Genomic DNA, 17692 nt, shown 5'->3' with positions numbered 1-17692 from the left:
AAAATCTAAGGTGATTCTGAGATTCATTTGTTTTTTAGGAGGATGAAAAATCATGATTTTGTTCATTAGGCTCATTAGGTGTACATTAACAGGAGCTACCTAAGACGTGGTTGAAACTTTTGGAAAGTCATTGCTCCACCTTTTATCTTTTAATAAAGAATCAGAGGTAAATAGGAATGTGAAATGTGAGGAAATGACTTAGAGTATCCATTCTATGTAATGAAAAGAAAATTTGAGGAGGAGTAATAAATCTGGAGTTGCTTTGAGTTATAAACTTGTCCTTTGTCTGAGAGAACATGTTTGACAGAACATGTCACAGCTGGTTCCTCTCCACACATCAGTCTCTTGGATGGGAATATACCAGCCAGGAATGAGGACTTTTTAGAAGATGGTGGGGGTGTGAGACTGAGCTGCATCTTCATGGCTTTAGGAATAAACAATTAATAGTAAGAAGGTACCCATGTTAGCCCATATCAACAATGAAATAAAAAGGCCTTAAGAGTAAAAACTCTACTAACCATAGTTCCTCCAAATATACTGGCACATACTAGCTTTCCAAGATCTAAAGTGTAGCACACACACACACACAAAATACTACTTAAACAGAGTCTGCTTTAGAATTTCTAGAGGTAATAAAATCAACTAAGGCAACAATAGCTATAATTTATTGTGTGCCTATTATATATTGGTAAATGTGAACTATTCAAAAATATTTTCTTTAGTATAGGTAAATATTTTATTACCATTTTAAAGTTGAGGAAAATGAAGCTCAAAGAGATTGTGACTTGCTCAAAGCCACATGCTGCATAAGAGACACAACTTAGAACTTAAATGAACTTCAAATTCCAAGCTCAAACCACGTCAGGATCATTCTGTGACAGCAGTCAAGGGACAGAATAAGAATATTTCAAGATTTTTAACATCTCCAGTGTTTGCTATTTTTGTAAATCTTTTTCAAAGTTACAATGGGTAACATAGCTATAGCAGTTTTCTGTTGCCTCTGTTATAAATCAGTACAAATTTATGGCTTAAAACACAGAAATCTGTTATCTTACAATTAGTTAGGTCAGAAATTTGAAGTACGTCTCACTGGGCTAAAATCAAGGTGTCGGCCAGGTTCCACACATTGTTTCAAGCAGTTAGCACATATCAACTTATTTACTCCATGGTCTCCCCGCCCCCGACACACACAGTTCATATTTTTCCAGTGCCTATTTCAGAGAGAAGGAAAGCAAGGCAAAATGTGGTTAGTAGCTTGTCTAAGGTCATGAAGTTAGTGTGTTTGAGCCAGGATAATAATAATTAGCAACAAAATATTTGAAAGCAGGGCTAATGTATGTTCTAATTATCTGAGATTTTAAGAAAAAAAGTTACTAAGAAAATATATTTGACTTTATAGTTCAGAAGACAGAAACCCAGGAGGGAAAAATAGGTTGTTTCTACTCTAGAAAGGAGAAAAGAGTAAGTTGAAACTCTGCGACAAATGAGACTGATAAAGAAACCATCCTAGGTGCAAAGAAATGATCCCAGAGCTAAGATCTTGCTATCTGCTGCCAGACTTCTTGGATAAAAAACACCTGCCATCTTTATTTTCACTCTATCACTCACTCCAGATTCTCCACTATTGAAATGAGATTTCTACTTAGCTACTAGAATACTACCACTTTGTTTCTCTCAGACATGCCCCCTGTAACTGGACTCTACTATCAATTGTCACCTAGATGATAAGTTTTGTTTGTCTGCCTACACTTCTTCACACTGCATACAGCTGGGTCCCTCAATAGTATTGACCCTTAAGCAGGGTCATTCACTCCTCCATCCTAGACCATTGAGGAGGACAGACATTTGTCATGAATAGGGCCAAATTTGGACTCCTCTCCCCACCCACTTTATACACACTTCCCTAAATGCATTGATTCTTCATTTTTTCTTACAAAAAATTATCAAATGCAAATTAAGCAAACATGAGAATGTTTTTTCCTCTAACATATTTATAGAAATGTTGACAAGTGAAGGCTCACTACAAACTTCCCTTCTTCAACCATCATATAATTTTTTGTTTTATCAAATGCAAATATATTAAACAACTCTCAATGCAAATCATAATTTTTTATCATGATCAGAAAAATAACCATAAGATCTGTAGTTAAATAATTTATAAAATTCAAGATATACAGCCAATAAGGTGAATGTGCTCTTCTGGTCCACATATCAATAGTGTTAGATGCAAAATAAATGATATTAAAATCATTTTCTTTGACATTATTTTTCTCAGTGAATTTATAGTGATACTTCATTTATGTTATGTTCTTTCCTAAGTGTCAAAAGTTTCTATAACAAGCCTAGATTTTGGTCAGATTTATCACATGTTTTAGTTTATAGGTTTTGAGTTTTTTGTTTCTTCTTTAAAAGAGGAAGGGCATTGACTTATCTCCAGTCTTTCAATAGTAACAGTTGCCTCATTTTTTCATAGTTTCTCAAAGATAAACAACTAGAGATTCCACAGTAATACTGAAAATATCTTTCAGTACTTAGACATGTGATCTGATCCATCTGTTTCAACACATAAACAAACTATAAATGACGATACTTTCTCCTATTTATCACTTTATTAAACATTAATTACTCTCTCTTTTATTCTATTTTGATGCACCTTGTTGTCTAGAAATATAAAAGAAAAATATATACATAAAGAATCTTCATATTCTCTGACAGAAGATCATGGACTCTGGAGCCAGACTTCCATGTTTCAAATCCTATTTCTGCCACCAATAACCTGTGTGACTTTGGACCAGTTTAAATGGTCTATGTCTTAATTCTCTCCTCTATAAAAATGATAATTGTAATATGACACATCTCAAAGGGTTGTTGTGAGAATCAAAGGATATCATATAAAGCACTGTTACCATTTTAGATTTTTATATATTTTAAGACTTTACTCCAAGCCACTTTTCTATATCATTTTTACTCAAGCATAGACTTTTTAAACCCCATTTTACATATTTAGTATTTCTATATAATAAAACAAGTTTGTCTTTGGGTTGTGTGTTGACTTCCCTCACAAATAAGAGACATTGTTATAAAATATTTGAAACAATTCTAGGCTATTAAACATTTTTTCTAGCATTTGTGGCATATTTTTGGATATGTGCTTTAATACTGACCTGATTAGAGAGCTAACAAAAATTTCCCTTTTTATCCATCATCAATGTTAATTGTAATTTGTATAATCAGAATTGCACCTTATAATATTGCTTCTCAGATTGGATGCAATAATTCTGTTCAGAGTCCACTGATTTCTTAATAACAATCTAAATAAATCTATGGTTTGGCCTCAGTAAGAGTAGTTTTCAGGCTTAAGTGAATTAATCTATTTCCCTTACATTGCTTTTGATTAGGATTAAAGCTTCAGGTATAGTCTACTTATCATTTAAAATAATTGTGTTGTATATATTTTTATAAGTTGAGATTTTATAAATATCATGCTTATTTTTAAAACTACATTTAAAGAGAATTTTGGTGTTTTCTTCCCTCTAACCAAATTCCTCTAAATGTCAGAAAATATAATAGAAATATAAATAAATTAGTAACAATACAAAGTAGCAAGAAAAGGATGGCTTCAGTGAATTTTATTTTGATAAGTTCAATAGATACAGAAAGCAGAATGGATGGAGGAACAAATGCAGAGAATCTACAGCCTAAAATACACATAAAAGAAGATGGTTACAAGGTTAAGAACAGTTCCAGAAATAACCCAAACTCAAATCCAATAAATACCAGGAGTGCAAGGGGGCTGTGAGGTTTTCAGTGGAAAGAAGTCAAGAGTTATGATCAGAAGAACTGTGCTTATGAACCCCTTGCCACACCAAGAATGATGCCAAATAGCTACCAAGTAGAGAAATACATTCCTCCTCAAGCTAACAATGCCATGAACAATATCTTTAAAAAGGGAAAGATCCTCGGACTTCCCCGGTGGCACAATGGTTAAGAATCTGCTTGCCAATGCAGGGGACACGGGTTCGAGTCCTGATCCAGGAAGATCCCACATGCCGCAGAGCAATTAATCCGTGCACCACAACTACTGAACCTGCTCTCTAGAGCCCTCGAGCCACAAATATGAAGCCCACGTGACTAGAGCCCATGCTCCGCAACAAGAGAAGCCACCGCAATGAAAAGCCCGCGCACCGCAATGAGGAGTAGACCCTGCTTGCACGCAGCAGCAAAGACCCAACGCAGCCAAAAATAAATAAATAGATACATTTTGGAAAAAAACAAAAGGGAAAGATCCTCTGGAGAAGCCATTTAGATAGAATGCTAGGATTGGAGAAAGCAGCAGAAAATTTCTTCTGAGAATTCACAAAAACATCTCTGAAGGAAAAATCAAAGGGGACCAACTGGCTTTTTCCAGTCTAAAGTTATGAGAGTTATTATCCGAAAGGGAGAAATGTCAAAGGAATTTCCCAGAGGCACTTTCCACTTTCAGTCAGGACTTTATCTATACAATTCTGCCCTACTCATTGTCACCAATAACCTCCACATTACCCAATCTAATATTCAATTATTCACCTTCTCAGAATCATTAGAATAAATTAATCATAATCATTCCAGTTGGAAACATTTCCTTCACTTGACTTCTGAGATATTAAACTTTTCTGCTTTTCTTACTCTCGCAGTGTTCTCCTCTTTAAACTTTTGCCCTTTCAAAACTACAATCATTTGCTAGGTGGATAAACCCATCTCATGACTTTAAATACCAACGAAATGATCATGACTTTCAGATCTATATTTACATGAAACCCTCACACTCAGTTCCAGACTGTATATCTGACAGCCTACAGGACAACTTAACTTGTATGTCTAGTAGCCATCACACTTATGACACGCAAAACCAATTCACTGTCCTGCAGAAACCTGTTTCTACCTGACTGTGTTTCTATTTTTAGTAAATAGCCCCAACTTTAATATAAATTGCTTAAGCAAAAGCTTGGAATCATCATTGACTCTTCTTTCACACTCCCATACAATCAATTAGAAAGTCCTGTTATCTCTATTCAAATTTGACTACTCAAAATTGACAATTTCCCACTGTTCTATTACTGTTTCACTAAATCAATAGGTGCAAGTAATTCACATGTATCAATACATATTAAAAAACAGATTATACTCAATAATTAATATAAGATGAATATAACAAAGAAATAATATATAAATAGGAAATCCATATTATTCTTAAAAAGGATTATTAGGAGACAAAATGAAAAATGAAATAAAGGAAATTTTTATTTTGTATTGCTGTCATTTAACTTTATACACAAAGTTTTGATAAATGCAATTTTTAAGGTTTTGTTTAATATTATAAATGTTTAATGAATTGTGTAATATTGTATATAAACATTTGAAAGTTGATTTTTAAAACTATATGTTCAGATTACTTTATATTGACACATGTAGATGAATTTTGTTTACTTAAACCTCTGCACTGAAGCTGATTATGTAACTGAATACCTAGCTGAATTGAATGATTAAATCATATGTCACTTACCTATTTTTCCTACACAGGGACATTTACTTGTCTCTATTTTTCTACTCTGGGACAAAGAGTGATAGAAGTTACCTGATTTTACTCATCACCTTGGCCATAAGTGCAAGAGCTTCTCTCATAAATAAACAGACTTTCTGTGTTACAGGGTATATAAACTTCAATTATACTAGCTGTGATTCAATTAATTTCTGAAGTGGTTGTGACAATTGATTTCCACTCTAGCTCTGCACTAGAGTTCCTGCTCCTACTTGCCAGCAAAAATTAGATGTCATCAGGTGTAATAATTTCTGAAAATCTGATGACTGGGAAATAGTATCTCACTATTTTGATATGTATCCCACTGACTACTAAGAAGACTGAACAGCTTTTCCAATCTCTGTTTTTCTTTTCTTTTCTCTTGTTGTACATTTATATTTTTAAAGAATCCTTCCTTAACTCCAATATAATAAACATATTATTCAAATGTTAATAAAGACATATTGCTACATTTTTCCTGTGCTTTGATACTCCACAACTTAAAATCTAGAATAACCTTAGAAAAAAATCACTTACTCTGAACCTCAATCATCTCATCTGTAAAATGAGGATAAGGGTTGTTATGACAAATGAGCACCTTGCCTTACTTAACTCACTTTCTGACTTCACAATTTACTCATGTTCATTCATGTAGTTCCAGTATATTTTTAACTGCTGTAAAGCATTTTATTATAGGAATATCTGTGAGGTATTTCTTCCTTCTGCTCTGGAGGGGAAGAAATCAGAGAAATCTTTAAGAAATAGTATTTGAACAAAATACTAGCAAACAGAATCCAGCAGCACATTAAAAGGATCATACACCATGATCAAGTGGGGTTTATTCCAGGAAGGCGAGGATTCTTCAATATTTGAATCAATCAATATGATATACCATATTAACAAATTGAAGGATAAAAACCATATGATCATCTCAATAGATGCAGAAAAAACTTTCGACAAATTCAACACCCATTTATGATAAAAAAACTCTCCAGAAAGTAGGCATAGAGGGAATTTACCTCAACATAACAAAGGCCATATATGACAAGCCCGCAGCCAACATCATCCTCAATGGTGAAAAACTGAAACCATTTCCACTAAGATCAGGGACAAGACAAGGCTGCCCACTCTTACCACTATTATTCAACATAGTTTTGGAAGTTTTAGCCACAGCAATCATAGAAGCAAAATAAGCAAAAGGAAGCCAAATCAGGAAAGAAGAGGTAAAGCTGTCACTGTTTGCAGATGACATGATACTATACATAGAGAATTCTAAAGGTGCTACCAGAAAACTACTAGAGCTAATCAATGAATCTGGTAAAGTAGCAGGATACAAAATTAATGCACAGAAATCTCTTGCATTCCTATACACTAATGATGAAAAATCTGAAAGAGAAATTAAGGAAACACTCCCATTTACCATTGCAACAAAAAGAACAAAATACTTAGGAATAAACTTACCTAAGGAGACAAACGACCTGTATGCAGAAAACTATAAGACACTGATGAAAGAAATTAAAGATTACACAAACAGAGGGAGAGATGTACCATGTTCTTGGATTGGAAGAATTAACATTGTGAAAATTATTATACTACACAAAGCAATCTACAGATTCAATGTAATCCCTATCAAACTACCAATGTCATTTTTCACAGAACTAGAACAAAAAATTTCACAATTTGTATGGAAACACAAAAGACCCTGAATAGCCAAAGCAACCTTGAGAAAGAAAATGGAGTTGGAGGAATCAGGCTCCCAGACATCAGACAATACTACAAAGCTACAGTAATCAAGACAGTATGGTACTGGCACAAAAACAGAAATATAGATAAATGGAAGAGGAAAGAAAGCCCAGAGATAAACCCATGCACATATGGTCACCTTAGCTTTGATAACGGAGGCAAGAATATACAATGGAGGAAAGAAGGCCTCTTCGATAAATGGTGCTGGGGAAACTTGACAGCTACATGTAAAAGAATGAAGTTAGAACACTCCCTAACACCATACACAAAAATAAACTCAAAATAGATAAAGACCTAAATGTAAGGCCAGCACTATCAAACTCTTAGAAGAAAACAAAGGCAGAACACTCTATGACATAAATCACAGCAAGAGCCTTTTTGACCCACCTCCTGGAGAAATGGAAATAAAAACAAAAATAAACAAATGCGAACTAGTGAAACTTAAAATCTTTTGCACAGCAAAGGAAACCATAAACAGGATGAAAAGACAACCCTCAGAATGGGAGAAAATAGTTGCAAATGAAGCAACTGACAAAGGATTAATCTCCAAAATAGACAAGCAGCTCATGCAGCTCAATATCTAAAAAACAAACAACCCAATCCAAAAATGGGCAGAAGACCTAAACATACATTTCTCCAAAAGAAGATACACAGATTACCAACAAACACATAAAAGGATGCTCAATATCACTAATCATTAGAGAAATGCAGATCAAAACTACAGTGAGGTATCAACTCACACCAGTCAGAATGGCCATCATCAAAAAATCCACAAACAATAAATGCTGGAGAGGGTGTGGAGAAAAGGGAACTCTCTTGCACTGTTGGTGGGAATGTAAGTTGATATAGCCACTACGGAGAACAGTATGGAGGTTCCTTAAAAAACTAAAAATAGAACTACCATATGACCCAGCAATCCCACTACTGGGCATACACTCTGAGGAAACCATAATTCAAAGAGTCATGTACCAAAATGTTAATTGCAGCTCTTTACAATAGCCAGGACATGGAAGCAACCTAAGTGTCCATCGACAGATGAATGCATAAAGAAGATGTGGTACGTATATACAATGGAATATGACTCAGCCATAAAAGAAACAAAATTGAGTTACTCGTAGTGAGGTGGATGGACCTAGAGTCTGTCATACAAAGTGAAGTAAGTCAGAAAGAGAAAAACAAATACCGTATGTTAACACATATATATGGAATCTAAAAGAAAAAAATGGTTCCGAAGAACCTGGGGGCAGCACAGGACTAAAGACACAGATGTAGAGAATGGACTCGAAGACACGGGCAGGGGAAGAGTAAGCTGGGACGAAGTGAGAGAGTGGCATGGACATATATACACTACCAAATGTAAAACAGATTGCTAGTGGGAAGCAGCCACATAGCACAGGGAGATCAGCTCATGCTTTGTGACCACCTAGAGGGGTGGGATAGGGAGGGTGGGAGGGAGGGAAGAGATATGCGGACATATGTATATGTATAGCTGATTCACTTTGTTATACAGCAGCAAGTAACACAGCAATGTAAAGCAACTGTACTCCAAAAAAGATGTTAAAAAGAAATGAAGTAGTATTTGACCTGAACTTTGAGAAATACATACGCTTTTACCACAGAGATGCTAGAGAAAAAATAACTGTGCTCCTGAAAGGCATTTCTTTCATCTAGGGAAATTCAATTTCAATAGTTTTACTCTTACAAAAATAATTTATCTTTCAGTCTTTCTGACTGAAAACATTGAGGTTATTTTCAAATTCCTGGTCCATTCAGTGTTACAAATGGTTATAACAACAATTATAGTGGTCATATGCCAGATACACACCTAACTGAACTAAGGAAAAAAAGCCTCTGCACTAATGCCTTTGCTTTGTGGAAAATTAATTTTAATGAAACAGTCAAGTGAAGCTCCAATGGTTAGGGTTTCTGTCACTTTAGGTTTGGTTGAAAGCAGTTTTTGGAAAGGTTGCTCCAGAACCTTCTCTTTGGAATAATAGCACATGCTTAGAAAATTGAATTCTGTTTTTTTCCCTTGAAAAAAAAATGCATTTCACAAATACTTTCTCATCTTTTTTTACTCTAAACATTATTGTTCTTTGGCCTTTTTTGGCCTGATATTTTTAAATCATGTTTTCTATACCCAAAATGTTTCCCTTTAGAATACAGCAAGTTTTTATTTATTTGAGTACATTTGAAGCCAAGTAAACCTGGTAACATTAGAAATCATGTAAAATTAACCATGATCAAATATAAAGTTATTAATTTCAACATGTAAAACATGCTTTTCAATTCTTGCTATTAAATTATTAATGTACGTCACCTCCATCCTATACACCAAAAAGATAATCCTCCATATACACTCAGATTCTGTTCATAATCAAATATTCTTAAATACAATTCCTTGTATATGTGGATTTTAGACATTCTTTTCTTAGAATGTGGTTTTATTATTAATACATTAATGCTTATGCAAAGAATCTCTGAGAATATAAACAATTCTTCCAGAGAAAAAGATGAGAAATGTAAAAAACTTGTAGCATTTTTAATTGAAATTTCTTGAATTAAACATTTATTTTTTTGTTTCTTTTTTAAAAAAATTTTCTTTGTTTATCAAATGAGCCATATGGAATCAGTCTAGGTTTGGAAGATGATGTTTCATGAGATTATATTGGATACATCAGTATTCTTATTCAGAATATTTTCTATTTGATAAGAAAACGCCTTTACTTTTCTGATTTCCTCTTAGTCTCTTAGATTTGCTTTAACTCATTTATTAATGAGAGAACCAAATATGTTGTGACCAGTTCAAGCATTTAAGAAGGTAGAATATTCACAGGCAATAAAAAGGAAAATGTTAGGATAAGATTGCTGAGATACGTATCAACATGTTCAATGTACAACAGGCCATGAGTATTTGAAGTTATCTGTAACACTGGGCAGAAATTATTTGTGTCTCTACTGACGAAATTCTACAAGTTAACAAGGAACTCCACTATATATGGGACTTCTAATCAATAGTGACAAAGACATTAATTTAGTAGATTCCCCAGACAATCCTTGTTACAGCCATTGTCCCATATGATATTGAAGGCATGCTATATTTTTTTGCCATATTTCCAAATTGTGGATAATTTTTTCCTACAGTACCTCCTTTAGCACCTAATACAGTTGCAAAATTTAGAGTTTTGTTGACAAATTGATGGCATTTTCATTTCTTTTTCTCACCCATGCTTATTACTCTCTCGTTTTTTCAAAGAACAGGGATTGCTCCAAACAATGAACAAAAGCACAATTGTCATTTTCTATATATATATTTTTAAAATTTCAGTACTTAACCTAGAACATTTTTCCACTTCAGGAACCCCAATCCTTTATTTTATTATTCTATTTTTTTTCTGTGGTAATTTCATAGCAGCAAAAATTGTCTTATTGATTATATATTATCAAGCCAAGAGTTTTGTGTTTGATCATTTGTTTGATTTGGTTTAATCTAATTTTCTTTTTAACCAGAATAAAATTAGAGAATGTATCTTACTCCTTCCTTCTGAAGCTGAATTTCTAACAGAATTTTTTTAAAAGTTTCTGCCTGGGTTGAGCCTGATGGAATTACATTTGCAGTCATTAATAAAGGACCATCACATGGACCCTCTTTAGAAATTTGAGGCTTTGCTTCTAAAGTAAGAGATTAACCCACTCTTTCTTTCTTTCTACATATTTTTTGGTCAAAACTGATACAGCAGTTTCTGCACTATATCCTACCTATATACTTTCTCATGTCTGTCCATTAAGAAGATATCAGAATTTTTTCTTCATAAAATAAGAAAGATTCATGGTAATATGATGACTTAATTAAAAATAATTTAATGTTCTGGATTAACATGGTGTTGAAAGGAGAATGGAAGAGTTACCTGGCAATTGATCAAGATGCTTTATCTTTAAAGACATTACTCACATAAAAATAGCTCATAAATCTGAAAGTCTGATTACTTTAGCAGTAGTGGGAACATTTTTACAAAAGAAAAATCAATTAATGAGAAAGGGGTCTTTAATAATACTGAAGTATGGTATTCCTGAGTTTTTTCTCTTAGGTATCCTTATGTGGGTTATATGCATATTTCACTGAATATGTTTAAAAAGAGCAAGAAGAACTCTCCTCAGGTAGTATTCACAGTATTTTAAAACAAAGAACTTCAGTAAAGAGATAAACAATAAATACAAAAATAGCTTTACACACGTGGTGACATACATTTAATATAAATAACACTGTTGAGTGTTGACTGTTATTCATCATATGAATATAAATTGAGTTTTTATAGCCATTGCAAATGATCTCACTGTAAGAGTCTCTGTCAGTTTTTTGAGGCACCAAGTGGACACACCTAATAATCAGATTCATATTGATTATCTTCCTATAGTAAATGAACTGGTTTAATCTAAAAGCATACATTCAATATCTACCCAAAATTTGACCTGTTGTAATTTGACAGTATAATCATACTATGTTGCTATATACTGCACTCCTTTGAAAATAGGTATATATTTTTCCTTTGAACTTAAATTTATAAAACTTCATACAATAATAAATGTTTTTCATGGACAGATGGATAAAACAATCTCATGATGTCAGGTGCTCAGAATAAACACATTTAAAAGGGTGTTTTAAGGGCCACTAGTGCCCTTGATCAATGGCTAGGTCTTTTATGACGCTGTCTGGCTTTAAAAAAAAAAGCTATGTAATGGTGTACACAGATAAATATTCTTCAACAAATACAATTAATGGACTTGATGCTATTAGAATTGGAGGAAATTCTTTCCCCAAATATATGTCTATTGACCTAAATCCATATATATCCAAATGATTAAGCTGAAAATGGTTCCATCATTGCTAACATTTGATGTGTCCTGTATCACAAGATTTCAGAACCACTCTGACATTTGCACAGAAGTAATGTAATAGAATACCATGTGCAATCATGCCAGAGACTGTTATGACATACCTCTGTTATATAAACATATATAAATACATGATATAGAAAGGAAAGGACAACATGGACTTGTAAGTCAATTCTATAATTCAATAACCCAGAAATGTCTCTTTACGACAGTATAAGAAAATATAAGTTTTTTACGTCAACTCTGTTGGAAGACAAGACAAACACCTGTCATATGGTTGCTAATCTATTTAATAAAACGACTTCCTAAAATAATAACAGTAACACTATTGTCAGGATTTCTTGTGTTATACAAAAGGGGAGTAAAGCTTAGGTCAATTTATAAATGATAGTCCCAGCATCTACCAACTGAAGTTAGAAACTTTACAGTTACCACTTCGAAGGCTGACAACATGAGGAAAAAAAATCAATAAATAGTCGCATGAAGAATATGTTGGATTTATCGCAAAAAAATAAAAGACTGAATAGACTATTCATCTAAGACAGAAACCCTTGAGTGAGGTTGTAGAAAAGTTTACTGGTGTAGAAATGTCTTTAGGACATTGTTTTCTGCTCCTATCTCCATCCTTATTGTAGGTCAGGCATTCAAGAAGAGTGCTGAATAATGAATGAAGCTTGCCCCAGCAAAGATAAACCAATTTTTAGCCTAAAGAAAGCATTTACAGCAACTCAGAGCTCCTATGTTGCCATCTCTGCAGGCATTCTACAAAGAGGAAATTGGCATAAGTGTGTTCCTTAAAATCTTATAGTCTTCCCCAATCTCCTTTTGTATAGAATGTGACCAAGGTAGCTAGTCACTCTCGACGGTGTTGAAATGTTCCAAGGGCAAATCATTAGGAAAAATACATGTAACAGAAGGGTCAAGAGTATTCATCTTTTATATTGCATGATTTGCATTCTGTTGTGTCTCCCCTATATCATACTGATTTTAATTTTCTTTGTTTTTAATTTATTCCATATAACCAATCTATTTAATTACAGTTCTGAAAGATGCTTCCTTTTAATGATTTTCTTTGCATATTTTACTTTTTTCAATTACAGTTACCTGAGGAATTATACTAGAATAAGGAAGATTATAGCCCTTGATTGAGACCATGTTCAATTTCAACAGTGGCAGAAATATGCAGAGTTCTTTTTTTATTTTTAAGCTGATAGTGTTTTCAGAGCAAAAGAAATGTTAGTCAAGACAAGCAATGTAAATTTTTTATGATTTAAGAGCACAACGCCTTCTCTACAGAATCACTATGGTTTGCAGCAAATTCCACATCAACTATGAAATATAAAAGTAGAGAAATCTATTATTATGTACTATTATACCCACACTGCTTCCAAATAGAATATATATTAATTCAGACATCTGACATTGCTTGACATCAACACAGCATGAGCTAGCTTCTGAGTTCCTTGCCTCTGTTTCTTTTAACAAAAATAAAAATACATTTTCTGTATTTTCTCAGATGTTAATCACAGGTAAGTTGAGAGGAAAAGATGCACCTACTTCCAAGTGGTTAATTAGCTTACACAAGAAATGGATAATGGGCCCAGTTACTGTTTTGTAACACCTTAATAATAAAGTTTTAAAGATAAAACATATTTTCTGCAGTTAGTATTGTTTCTATATTACCTACAAGGTATCTACATATTTAAGAAGAGTATTTTTAGATTTTAACCAATTCAAGTAGATATACAATAAGTTTGTAATTGATACAAAGATAACATCTATCAAATTCATTTTTTCATTTGCTTCATTTAGAAATCCTCTCAGTGCAGGTAAAAATATGTCTGTCCATGTACATTTTAAGTGTCCCATAAAAATTCATTGTTTGAAAATGCCTTCCAAAAATCTAAAGTGTTAGAAAAATTTTAGATATATATGTTATTGTATATAGTAAGATGGGTAAGTTTTAGTACTATTGAGACTAAAATGTATATAAGTGTAGAAAAGAGTTGAGTCCTTAATACAGAAAACCTTTTTTCTTGACATAATATCCTTATGACCAAGCTTAAAGGTACTTCTGTTTTCAAGATCAGAGTACAAATAGTAGGGAATCTGGGAAGGGAATCTGGGCGCATAATCCACATTTTTCCCCAGAGGATAATATGGCCATATACAGCAACAGTTAATAGCAGCATGAGCTCTAAATAACAAACTACAAGCACTGCTTTCACTAAAATCTGAATATGCAAATCATTATTCTCATCTGGGTCATCTTATGTAATTTTCTTTTCAGAAGCTTCATGTCACTTGGTGTTTTAGCAGAAGTGGCATGCTTTGCTCCAAGCTGGTCAGTCATAGGATTGAGACAAGCAGACGTTTATCACTATGATAAATATTTGCAACTGTAATTTACTTAGGCCTTTGTTGATCAGACATGAGATCTTGAGAAAGGGCTGACATTTGATGAGTGAACTGGTGACAGGACAAAAATTGTTTTCTACAGTATAGCTTTTGACATTTGGAATATGCTGAAATAAATTTGTGCCCAAGATTTGTAATCATCAGAAAATATGTCTGTGAACTAGCTTTTCAATAACCATCAGGATGCATTTCTGAAATGGTCTACCGCAAAGCTTATTTCTGTTCACAAACAAAATCTCTATAAATGCTTTCACCTGACGGGCCAACACAGACCATATTCACCGGTTTATAATTCCTCAAATATCTTATATGTTAAAATATTGGACTTCTATTATGTAAATAAAGTACCATAAAGGACAATAAATAAGAATTCACTGAAATGATTAAAATACACTCTTTGTGTATGACTTAAGTGAATAAGTTGCTTAACTTTAGAGAAAAATGTCAAGATAGCTTTATTATTCTGGCTAGAAAATGTTAGCATCAAGAATAAGGAATAGAGACAGACTAACCAAAACTCCTATTGTTCTACAGTTTAGTTGTGTCTTAAATGGGGGAGAGAAGGCTATACCCAAAATAATCAGTTTCCTGGCAATAAGTGAAGTTATTAACAGATCTGTTAATGACATCTTTGACCTAATTGGCGATAATATTTTAAATGACCGTCCTGATTAAAGATTTCATGACTGTTGAAAAGTTAAGGTCATTTATTTCATCAAGAAAGAGTGTGGCATAGGCAAAAAGTCACTCGGTTCAAGTCGAGAATCCTGTTTTCTGATGTCACTACAGCCATCCACTGAACGATCGATCTTCCTTATATTCTCAAACACTCAGTCCAATTGTACAATGTTTACTCTAGCAAGAGGATCTGTAAGTTTTCTTTTGCCTATGTTTCTCTGAATACTTTAACTGGCATTTCCCCTAGACTGCAGATAAAATATGAGAATAGTTCTTAATTGTATCTTTGGATTATCATAAATATGGACCAAATTTGTTTTATTAGGTAGAGAAGGTCCAGTTTAAGTGGAAATATAAACAGTCAAAATGTTTATGTTTAATAAGCTACATGGTTTAAATGGATCTTTCATATCTATTATCATAAATCTCATAAAAACAAAAAGGTTTTTAATCACAGAAATGTAGTGAGTTAAAAGGTGACCGTGGTAGTTCTTCTTCTAGTATGGCTAGAAGAAGCCATACTAGAAGAATGACTAGTATGAAAGAACAACTAAAAAACAACTATGCAGCAGATAATTAACTATAAAGTGTGGATAAAATATTGAGAAAAAAAATTCCCAAAAGCCACAACAGCTGTTTGAATGTAACAGAGGGTAAACAAATATAAGCAGAACTGGAGAGACGCTGAGACCTGGAGAGAATAGAGCTTGAAAAGTTCATATTTTTATCACATTTACCCAAATGCCACCCACACCCCAGTCTGCACTGTGTGGTATGGCTAAAACTCTGATGGAAAACACAAAGTCACACTGTCTAGCAAATTAATGGACAGTGTGCAAGCCACCACAGCCACTAGAAAGTGAAGATGCAAATTCTTGAAAAAAGGATGCCAGAAAAAGGAAACTCAAATTAGGGTAATAGCTAAATATCTGATTGATCTTTGCACCAGATAGGCACAAGGCAGACTCCAAGCAGACAACAAAATCAAAGACTGTAGCTTGGTTTATCAAAGATAAATGCTGCTTTAAAAATTGCTCTTTGGGGCTTCCCTGGTGGCGCAGTGGTTGAGAGACTGCCTGCTGATGCAGGCGACACGGGTTCATGCCCCAGTCCAGGAAGATCCCACAAGCCGCGGAGAGGCTGGGCCCGTGAGCCATGGCTGCTGAACCTGCGCGTCCAGAGCCTGTGCTCTGCAACGGGAGAGGCCACAACAGTGAGAGGCCCGCATACTACAAAAAAAAAAAAAAAAAAAAAAAATTGCTGTTTGGCAGATCCTAACTTAATTCAAATTTCCTGAAACACACAAATCAAAATGTCCAAGACAAAAAATCCAAAATTACATATCATAGAAAGAAGAAAATAAGACCCATTTCTTAAGAGAAAAACAAACAAAAAAATCAATGCAATAGGGACCAATGCCAGATGAAACAAATATTAGATTTACAGATAAAACATTTTAAAGCACAAATTATAACTGCTCAAAGAGAATGAACTGATAGATAAATAGAGAAATGAAGAGATGGATAGATATGCAATTAACAGGTATGGTAAAAATATTAACTGTAGAATCAAGATTATGTGCATGTCAAATTCCTTTCAACTTTTTGGTTTTTAAAATGTTTTCATAATAAAAAGATGAAAAGAATAAATGCTTTATAAGAATGAAAAGTACTATCACACTGAAGAGAAATATTATTTATCTGTTACTGAAATAAAGTATATTTTACAAAATTTTCCATATGCATATAAATGTCTCTGCTCAATTAGTTTAGTTAGTTCTATCTATCTGATAATGTGAAGGACATATAAGTATAATAGCTAAATTTATGTTTATATGTGAAAGACTGACTAGTTTTTCAGAAAAAAGAAGTGCTGTGTACAAGCTTTGAAAGTTAAAAAAAATTGTTTTACATAGCAGTTAGTCTTTTCCCTACTGTCATTATTCAAGTCAATTTCCTCTGAGCTTACATTTCTTCCATTTAAAACGTAGTTAATTTTACATATCCCCTAGGATTATTGTAAGATCAAATGAGAGAATGTATTCTGAAGGCATTACAGCAACTGAGGAGCATGCACAAAATATGATCGTTATATAATAAGTGGAAAAACAGATATTTGACCTATCTCAAGGGGTCTCAAAGCCCAGGAACTCATTGTGTACCCCTGCATCATTGCCTTTGATTAATTATTAGTAATGCTAAATTCCTAGTTATTATGAGGATAAAATGAGATAAAGTTTATGAGCATACTTCATAAATTATATAGTGCTAAAATAATGTTATTAACTAACATATTTTTTATTTTACTTTGATTAATATAACTATTTTGATTACTATTTAACAGAACATAATCACAATTACATATATAATTATATCCATATATGTGTGGTTTATACGCAGATAA

The sequence above is a fragment of the Phocoena phocoena genome, chromosome 1 (genome assembly GCF_963924675.1).
Source record: "Phocoena phocoena chromosome 1, mPhoPho1.1, whole genome shotgun sequence".
Lineage (NCBI taxonomy): Eukaryota > Metazoa > Chordata > Mammalia > Artiodactyla > Phocoenidae > Phocoena > Phocoena phocoena.
Note: the sequence above shows the minus strand (reverse complement) of the source record.